This window comes from Anolis carolinensis, chromosome 4 (assembly GCF_035594765.1).
Source record: "Anolis carolinensis isolate JA03-04 chromosome 4, rAnoCar3.1.pri, whole genome shotgun sequence".
In the NCBI taxonomy this organism is placed as follows: domain Eukaryota; kingdom Metazoa; phylum Chordata; class Lepidosauria; order Squamata; family Dactyloidae; genus Anolis; species Anolis carolinensis.
In genome coordinates, this window is record NC_085844.1 from 137,422,607 (window position 1) to 137,431,809 (window position 9,203).

Here is a 9,203-nt window from a genome sequence, read left to right on the forward strand (position 1 = left end):
TATACTATAGCTGTAAGTATATACAGTAGAGTCTCGCTTATCCAACCTTCACTTATCCAACGTTCTGTATAATCTAATGTAGTCTGCCTTTTAATAGTCAATGTTTTGTAGTCAATGTTTTTAATTCATTGCTATGTTTTGGTGCAAAATTTGTAAATACAGTAATTTCTACATAACATTACCATATATTGAACTGCTTTTTCTGTCAATGTGTTGTCAAACCTGATGTTTTGGTGCTTAATTTGTAAAATCATAATGTAATTTGATGTTTAATAGGCTTTTCCTTAATCCCTCATTATCCAACATTTTCACTTATCCAACATTCTGCCGGCCCGTTTATGTTGGATAAGTGAGAGTCTGCTGTAAGTACTTTTTAAAAGTAATTTTCAAGCACTTCCTTTTACATATTTACTTAATATATTCATTCCATCTTTCAGTAAATTGTCATGGGGAAACTAAAAGGAAAAAGGAAAAGACAGATATCAAGACAAGAAAAAAAAATTTAAATGCCTTGCCAAAATAACATCAGTTTCGGCACTAGCCAAATCCTAGTGGGGAGAGCATTTCACAGCAGGGTGTACCGATTGGGAAGGCCTTCTCCAAATACTTACCTACTTAGCATTAGATATTTAATTATCGTGTTAGAAGTGAATTGAGAATACAGTTGTACTGTATTTTAAAACACAAAGTTAAAAACTTGGCGTTATACTAGATTTCCTTTGACCAGGTGTCACTGTGAGAAGGTCCTCCATTGTGCATGTGGCAGGGCTCCGGTTGTTTTGTACCATGTGGTCTGTGGTTTGCTCTTCTCCACATTCGTATGTCGTGGACTCCACTTTGTAGCCCCATTTCCTAAGACTGGCTCTGTATCTTGTGATGCCAGAGTGCAGTCTGTTCAGCACCTTCCAAGTCGCCCAGTCTTCTGTGTGCTCAGGAGGGAGTTTCTCATCCGGTATCAGCCACTGATTGAGGTTCCGGTTTTAGCCTGCCACTTTTGGATTCTCACTTGCTGAGGTGTTCCTACAAGCATCTCTCTGGATCTTAGGAAGCTGTTTCTTGATTTAAGGCATTGGCATGCTGGCTGATATCTGAACAGAGACGTCAATGCCTTGATCCTTTTATTACAGGCTGCTACTTCCTGATGGATTATCAGGTGGTGCAATACTGGCTGAATAGTATAATTTCTCTAGTGGTGTTGGGCGTAAGCATCCTGTGATAATGTGGCATGTCTCATTAAGAGCCACATCCACTGTTTTAACACGGTGAGATGTATTCCACACTGGGCATGCGTACTCATGTCTTCACTATATCTAGTTGTGATCCCCAGGATGTGCCAGTCAGCTATTGTATGATATTATTTCTAGCACCCACTTTTTGCTTGATATTCAAGCAGTTCTTCTTGTAAGTCAGAGCACGGTCCAGAGTAACTCCCAAGTGTTTTGGTGTGTTGCAATGCTCCAGTGGGTTTAACATAAGATGACAAAAAAGAAGATGGTTAGAATGGTCCAATAAGAGCAGATACCTCTCTCTCAAGATGTTTATTAAGGCATTGTGAAGAATCAGCAATTCCTATATCTGGACCTAAGAACAAATTAGTAAGTAGTATTACTCCTTAAAGGGGATAAATTATAAAATAATAATTCTCATTACATTTGGGAGAAGACCACGTAAACACAAAGAAACCAGCCTTCAAGATTTCTACAAGAAAAGTTTAAAAACATTTGAAATAGTGCTTTACAGTTTTCTGCATATTTGGTAGTATGTTCATATACCATGTTTCCATGAAAATAACAGTGTCTTATATTAATTTTTGCTCCCAAAGATGCACTAGGTCTTATTTTCAGGGGATGTCTTATTTTTCCATGAAGAAGACTTCACATTTATTGTTGAACAAAAAAAACCCGAACATTTGTTATATTCTGTACAGTAGTTGTTATCACAAACCAGCATCACCAGACAAACTGTGAATCCTATCAAGAATTTCTTGTTACTACCATTATTTCCATGTACAACACTCTATGGTATGTACATTTACCAGTCCTGAATGCTCTGGTATTCTGTTTGGCAGGCATGCTTCCAAATAAAAACTTTGCTAGGTTTTACTTTCGGGGGAGGCCTTATATTTGGCAATTCAGCAAAACCCCTACTAGGTCTTATTTTCAAGGGATGTCTTATTTTCGGGGAAGTAGGGTATGGACAAACCTTCTCCACGATAGACTTGAATAAAACCGAGCAGTGATCAATTCTGCTTGGTGAATATTTGAAAGATATTTTGAAAACATTGATTTCAAACATGATTCAGGAGTAAAATAAACTATGAGTAATTGCCGACAAGAAGTTATTTATTTATTTCGTGTCAAAAGCATTTCACGACAAATACATTTCAAAATGATGGGGGAGAAAAAGAAAATCACAAGCAACTAAATAGTTTTGGACCAAAAGCAGGCAACAGCATTGTCCGTAGCTTTAAACAACTCCTCCTCCGTACATGAGGCAGGGCATTGTGGGCAAGCATACATATGAGGAGTTGTTTGTTCTGCTCCACAGTCACACAAGGTGGAGGATTCCTCCAGGTAGTGCCATCTTGCCAGAGTGGGCAGATCTTGCCGGATCTGCCCACTCCGCTTCTCAGTCTGTTCAGGGACTTCCAAGTTGCCCATTCTTGGTTTGCCTTTGGAGGAAGACCCACATGGGGGGCCATCCAGTTAGAATTGCCAGGTTTAGCTGCCCAGAGAGACACCCTTGCTGCTGCTGGAGGAACGTCAAGAGGAGTGGTGGTTCTCATGAAGCCCTTCCTTGATTTGAGTCTACTGTGAGGAGGCTGATAGTCATGCAGTGGGTGGCTTTCACAATGTTCAACCTTTTTTCTCTCGCAGTTAGCAGCAACTTCCCGTCGCACGTCAAGAGGGGCAATGCCAGCTAACTTGTAGAGTTTATCAACAGGTGTAGGTTTAAGGCATCCTGTGATGATTCTGCATGTTTCATTCAGTGCTATTCAGTGCTATTCAGTGCCGACAAGAAGTGTAATACGTCCAATTAACTAAATGTAAACAGTAAGAAAACCAGAAAAATATATTCAGACATGTACTGATTAGCAAAGTAATGTCATAAAGACCTGGGCAAACCCAAAATGGTTCCTGAAGGGTCCAATCAAAAGATTTGCTCTGATAACAGATAAAAGGCAAAGATGATAAACAAGCCCAGGAATTGTGAGTATAAGGTAAAGGTGGTTTCTGGGCATCAAAGCATTCTCACAACCCCAAACAGTATAATCTGTCTTAATTTGTCCCAAATTAATTTTCTACTCAGACTGAGCTCCAAATAACATGTCCTTCATTTAAAGAGTAGTCAGTCTTCCTTTCCAACTCCTATCACATCCAGATAAATCCCCCTTACTTTATTTCAATACCACTAACCCAGATTAATAGAAACTGATGACCACCTTGAACAAAATTTTAGTTGCTAGCATTCTACTCATGATAGAATCTAGTAGAAGATGGACCCAGTACTCCATTTCTCCTTTACCAACCCTGCTTACCGTGAAAAGCAGGCTAGTAAAATAGAACTGCAGGCTATAAATATAGCTGTCTGGCAGAGGACACACGCAAGGCCTCCTTCGTCAGCTTCACACTGCTTGGATTCTGTGCTGAGGAAGACAGAGCATAAAACTGCCTTGTGCTGCATTCCCTATTTCGTAATTATTATTGGGAGTTTAACATAAGCAGTTTAAAACTTTCTTTTAATTTGTGTTTTAATATTATAATGTTTTAAATTCTTAATGTAACATAGGGCTGGAATCAATTTAGGGATGCACACTCACGTAAGCTGGGGTCACTCCAATATTGATCCATTCCTTGGATGTTGTGGAAGCAGAAATTCTGTATCTCTTTGCACAGTGTCCCTCTTCCTTCCATTGGAGTAGAAGTCATTTATTGCCCAGGGGTCAGGAGATCATCTTCTAAGATCTTCATTGGTTCCTTTTCAAGGAAAAGGGATGTAGAACTGCGTGAATAAAAATAACAACAACATCAACAACAACACTTTATTTATATTCTGCCCTTCCCCCCAAAAGGACTCAGAGTGGATTACAGCATATAAACAAACACAGGCAAACATTCAATGCCTTGTTACAATGAGGAGTCGTCATCATCTCACTTGTTCAGTCATTTTCGACTCTTTGTGACCTCATGGACCAGTCCACGCAACTCTTCCCCCTCCTCCATCATGCTGTGCGTGCCTTACATGTGTCAGGGATGCTTTGCTTGTGCTTATTGTGCACAAAGACAGGAGGGGGTTGGACTAGCCATCTCCAACAGTCTGAGGGACTGTGAACTGGCACCCTGTTTAAAAAGTTTGGGGACCCCTGGTTTAAACCATTGTGCCACCGTGGCTCCAATGAATGCAGCACTACATTCATCCATATGATATAGGCCCACCCCCAGTATGTTTATTTGTATTAGATTTTGTATGATACCCTGGCTGAGCTCCAGGGCAAAGACATTATATAAATAGGATGAGTAGTCACAAGACTTTGTCATGTTTGGATATCATGCCATAAAGCATTCTAGTCTTCCAAAGTTTGGGATAGCTTAGCTTAAAATAACCACATAAAATCTATCCAAAGAACTTTACTTGCCTCGTGTGGATAAACCAACATGAGCAAAACTTGAACAGGGATCCCAGTTTATACTTCTTTCTCTCTCATTTCTTTCCCCCAGCCCCATTTTTTAACAGTCCCATCCATCATGAACTCTCAGTATCTCAATTCAGGCCACAAATAATTGTACTCTTACTCAAGAACCACCTTGCTGCTGTTGCTATCATTGCCAAAAGACTTGGCTGTGCAGGATTTTTGAGATTCCCAGGATATGCTAATTTCCTTTAAACCTGTGACTTGGGAATCAGAGAGCATGTGCTAAGAAGGGTTGGGCTACATTAGGACATCTAAAACGTTGCTTCTGAAAAAGAGAGCATCAAAACCTTGCGAAGAGTAAGTAGAGAGGATGCAAAGGAAACCAAGGCAATAACCAAGAAAAAGCAAGAGATGTGCAGCAAATCTCTAGACTTATGGTGGAGGTGTTGCACACAATGTGAAAGATTTAACAGTGAAAATTAAAAGCAATGTGTATCATGCCATTAGGGGTTGTGTTACTATTTTACTCATGAATGAATGCCATTGTTTGTTTTTTTAAAAAAATTTAAACAAGGTGAAACACACACACACATGTCCTATAAGTCCATTGCCCTCTTGTTCTTGTCAGTTACATCTGACACTACTGGACACCCAATATACATCTCAGTTATCTCTCCATGCTCATCTCAAGCTGCCATTAACTTTACCCACTGACATCTTTGGCCCATCCTCTGTTCAGATACCAGCCAGCATGCCAACGCCTTAAATCAAGAAACAGCTTTCTAAGATCTACAGAGATACTCGCAGGTACTCCTCAGCAAGTGAGAGTCCAAAAGTGGCAGGTAAAAACCCGGAACCTCAATCCATGGCTGATACCGGATGAGAAACTCCCTCCTGGGCACACAGAAGACTGGGCAAAGGTGCTGAACAGACTGCACTCTGGCATCACGAGATGCAGATCTTAAGAAATGAGGCTTCAGAGTGGAGTCCACAGTGGGGAAAAAGCAAACCACAGACCACCTATTACCTATTACAATGCAGTCTGAGCCCTGCCACACGCACAATGGAGGACCTACTTACAGCAACACTAAAAGTACTCAAAGTGGCCAGTTGTCAAGATTTAACAGTGTTTTTAAAAAAATACATAACTGCACCCTCAACTTGCTTCTGACACAATAAATAAATAAATATTAACCTTAACCAACTTTGCTTCTGTATTATTATTATTATTATTATTATTATTATTATTATTATTATTATTTTATTATGACACAGCAAACAAGATAGATATGCTGGACTTCGTACCACAAAATCACAAGTCAAACACTTCCCAAGTGTTTAGGACTGTGTGATGTATCTTCGGATGATGCGTGCAGATCCCAGTAGGGTGGCCTTTTGCAGTTGGCAGATCGTAATTTTGTCGATGTCTGTTGTTTCCAAATGCCGGCTGAGATCTTTTGGCACGGCACCCTATGTGCCGATCACCACCGGGACCACCTGCACTGGTTTCTGCCAGAGTCTTTGAAGTTCAATTTTGAGGTCCTGATAGCGGCTGAGTTTTTCCTGTTGTTTTTCGTCAATGCGACTGTCACCTTTTTCCTTTCCACAACTGTGATGTTTGGTGTGTTGTGTTCCAGAACTTTGCCAGTCTGGATTCGGAAGTCCCACAGTATCTTTGCGTGCTCATTCTCCAATACTTTTACAGGTTTGTGATCCCACCAGTTTTTACTGCTGGCAGGTGGTACTTGAGGCATAAGTTCCAATGAATCATTTGGGCCACATAGTTGTGCCTCTGTTTGTAGTCTGTGCAATTTTCTTACAGCAGCTGAGGATATGATCAATGGTTTTGTCATTGAGGTGGTGGTGGGGGGCTTAACTGCTCCAATGATGACTGAGGGCTGTGCTGGCGGTAGTGTAACTACCAGCAGGTCCAACCAAGCCAGAGAGGCCTCAGCTGAGAAGCAGGACTAAGAGCACCTAACCCATTAGCATTATGGAGAATCAAACCAAAACGAAGTCTATACTGGCTCAGTCATCACTAAAAGGACCGCAGTGGATGCTGCTGATTCTGGACATCCATTGACAAGTGGGCTACGGAATCAAAATACAAATGAACAGTCACAGAAGCAGCAGAAATATACAATGCCAGAAAACCGCACTATTATTATTATTATTATTATTTGTATATGTTTGTTTTCCTGTGTTGTGTGGGCAGACATCTATTGTTAATTTTGCCCTTCCAAGTCCTAACACTTAGTCTGCCATTACTTAGCTGATGCCATACCACAACCATGAGACTCCAGGCCATGGACTGTGTCAATCCATCAGAAAAGCCTATAATATGCCAGAGGGGATGCTAGTGCTATGCACTCTCACAGGAATAATGGCCAATGTAGCTGCTTTTCCTTTGCTTCATCGTTTCTCAAACTGTGCTCCTCCAGATGTTTTGGACTTCAGCTCCTGCAATTCCTAACATCTGGTAAGCTGGCTAGGGTTTCTGAGAGTGAACGGCCAAAACACCCGGAGGAGCACAGTTTGAGAAACACTGCTCTACTGTATTTGCTTACTTCTCTACAGCATCTCATTTTATATCCTGCTGTTGGCAAAACCACCTCTGAGTATTTCTTGCCTTAGAAAACCCTATGAAATTCATGGAATCACCATAACCTGAAGGCACATGCATGCACGCATGTTGGCTAGGAAGCAGAAGCCTGCAGAACATGAAGAAATGCTACCCAGCAACAGTTCTGCTCCTTGCTACTCCCAAAGCAAGTCTCATTACCATTCACCTAGGGTACCGCAGAAGCTGAGAGTTTCTGTTCTGTGAATAAATCTAGTTGCATGGCCAGCATCTACTTGTGCACCTTGCTCAAGAAGAAGCTATTGACAACTAGGCAATAACTACAATGCTTTTTTGTATCCGAAGAGGGTTTCTTTACCAAAGGTGTCACAAGTTACTTCTTTCAAGAGGTTCAGACCCACTCCTTCATGGACTGTAAATGAAGATGAGATTGTTCAAACAGATTGTAGGCTGCACTCCATCAACCAGCTTGCATACATTTTAAGCCTTAGGACCTAAAGCAAAAGCAACAGAGGTCTGAATTGTACCCTTTGCCTATTTGTGGATAGAATTTTTAAGCTAGGAGTATCCAAGTCAAGGGACTGCAAGGCACTCTATTCTGAAGGTACTTTGGAAAAAAGACACAGCAGGCAACTGTGGCTTTCTACTGTACCATTTTACAAACCAAGCTGGAGAAGGCTATTGGTGTCAGTGCTCTGATGTAGGACCAGTGGTGGTGAATATCCTTTCTATCAGACTCATTGACTTTAGTGGGTTCAGTTAGCTGGAATCACACTTACATCTAAACATCTCCTAAGTACTTCATTGCTTTCAGCTCAATGATATTTGAAGGAACTCCTGTTCAGAAGGAGAAAGCATTTAAGAATGATGTCTACTGTCATCTCCGTACTTTCTACAGTGACTAGACAGATGCCCAGCAGCAGGCTTTCGGATTTAATCAGCTCCTGGGGGAGGCTCTTCTTATACTTTCACAGCCCCTGCAGAGAGAGAAAATAACTATAAACTGCTTGCAAAGTTGAAGCATTAAGGGGTTTCTAAAAGCTATTTTAAACCCACCACCACCACCACCACCACATGTGTAGGCAGTGAAACCTAAAGGTTGGTTTTTTCTGGGTTTTGGTGACCACAGGACAAAAGGCAGAGCTCAGAAATGATGTTCTTCCTGATGGCCACCATGTCTCCTCCCACTTTCAAAATCATTGTGAGACACCATTTGCTAGGCAGAACATTTCAAGCAGACTACTGACCACTCTGAGGAGAACTACAGAAGAAAACTGACACAGCAGGCAAAAGACTGAGGTAGGTTTTCGCCTCCAAGACATCAGCCCAGATGTTCTCCTTCATCCCTTTTTTTCTTGGCCACTGCTGTGACATACTTTTCACACTCCCATAAGAGCTGTTGGACTTCTTCTCATCGTCTAAACCAGGGGTTCTACAACTTTTTCAGTCGTGGAGTCCTTTTTAAAGCAAAAGCTTCTTGTGGAGCCCCAATAAATCTTTATATATTTTATGTTATATAATGTATATATATCAGTAATAGGAGCAACCTATTGGGTGGCAACCTGTGCTTGAGGGGGTTACACTCACCCTGAGGACACAGGTCCGCAGCTTGGGGGTTCTCCTGGACTCAGTGCTGACAATTGATGCACAGGTGTCGGCGGTGGCCAGGAAGGCCTTTGCACAGTTAAAGCTTGTGCGCCAGCTGCAACCATGCCTCGAAAAGCCTGACTTGGCCATGGTGGTCCATGCCTTGGTTACAGCCATATTGGATTATTGCAATGCGCTCTATGTGGGGCTGCCCTTGAAGATGGCTCAGAAATTCCAACTGGTACAAAGGTCAGCATCCAGGTTTTTAATGGAAGCTAATTATAGGGAGCACACAATGCCTCTATTAAAGCAGCTCCACTGGCTACCAATACGTTTCCGGGCCCAATTCAAGGTGCAGGTTATGACCTACAAAGCCTTAAACTGTTCAGGCCCTGTCTATCT

General features: G+C 41.6%; 1 long non-coding RNA gene across 2 annotated transcripts; it reads right to left on the bottom strand.

Annotated features, from left to right (window-relative positions):
- Positions 1-2,324: 2,324 nt before the first annotated feature.
- Positions 2,325-8,185, bottom strand: LOC134298275 (uncharacterized). 2 transcript variants are annotated; one of them, XR_010005274.1, is made up of 4 exons: positions 7,994-8,185; positions 3,821-4,002; positions 3,539-3,646; positions 2,325-3,040 (listed from the first exon to the last, which is right to left on the bottom strand). It is a non-coding gene; the product is annotated as an uncharacterized LOC134298275 (long non-coding RNA). The 2 variants fall into 2 exon arrangements; XR_010005273.1 differs by having other exon boundaries at positions 3,539-4,002.
- Positions 8,186-9,203: the final 1,018 nt, after the last annotated feature.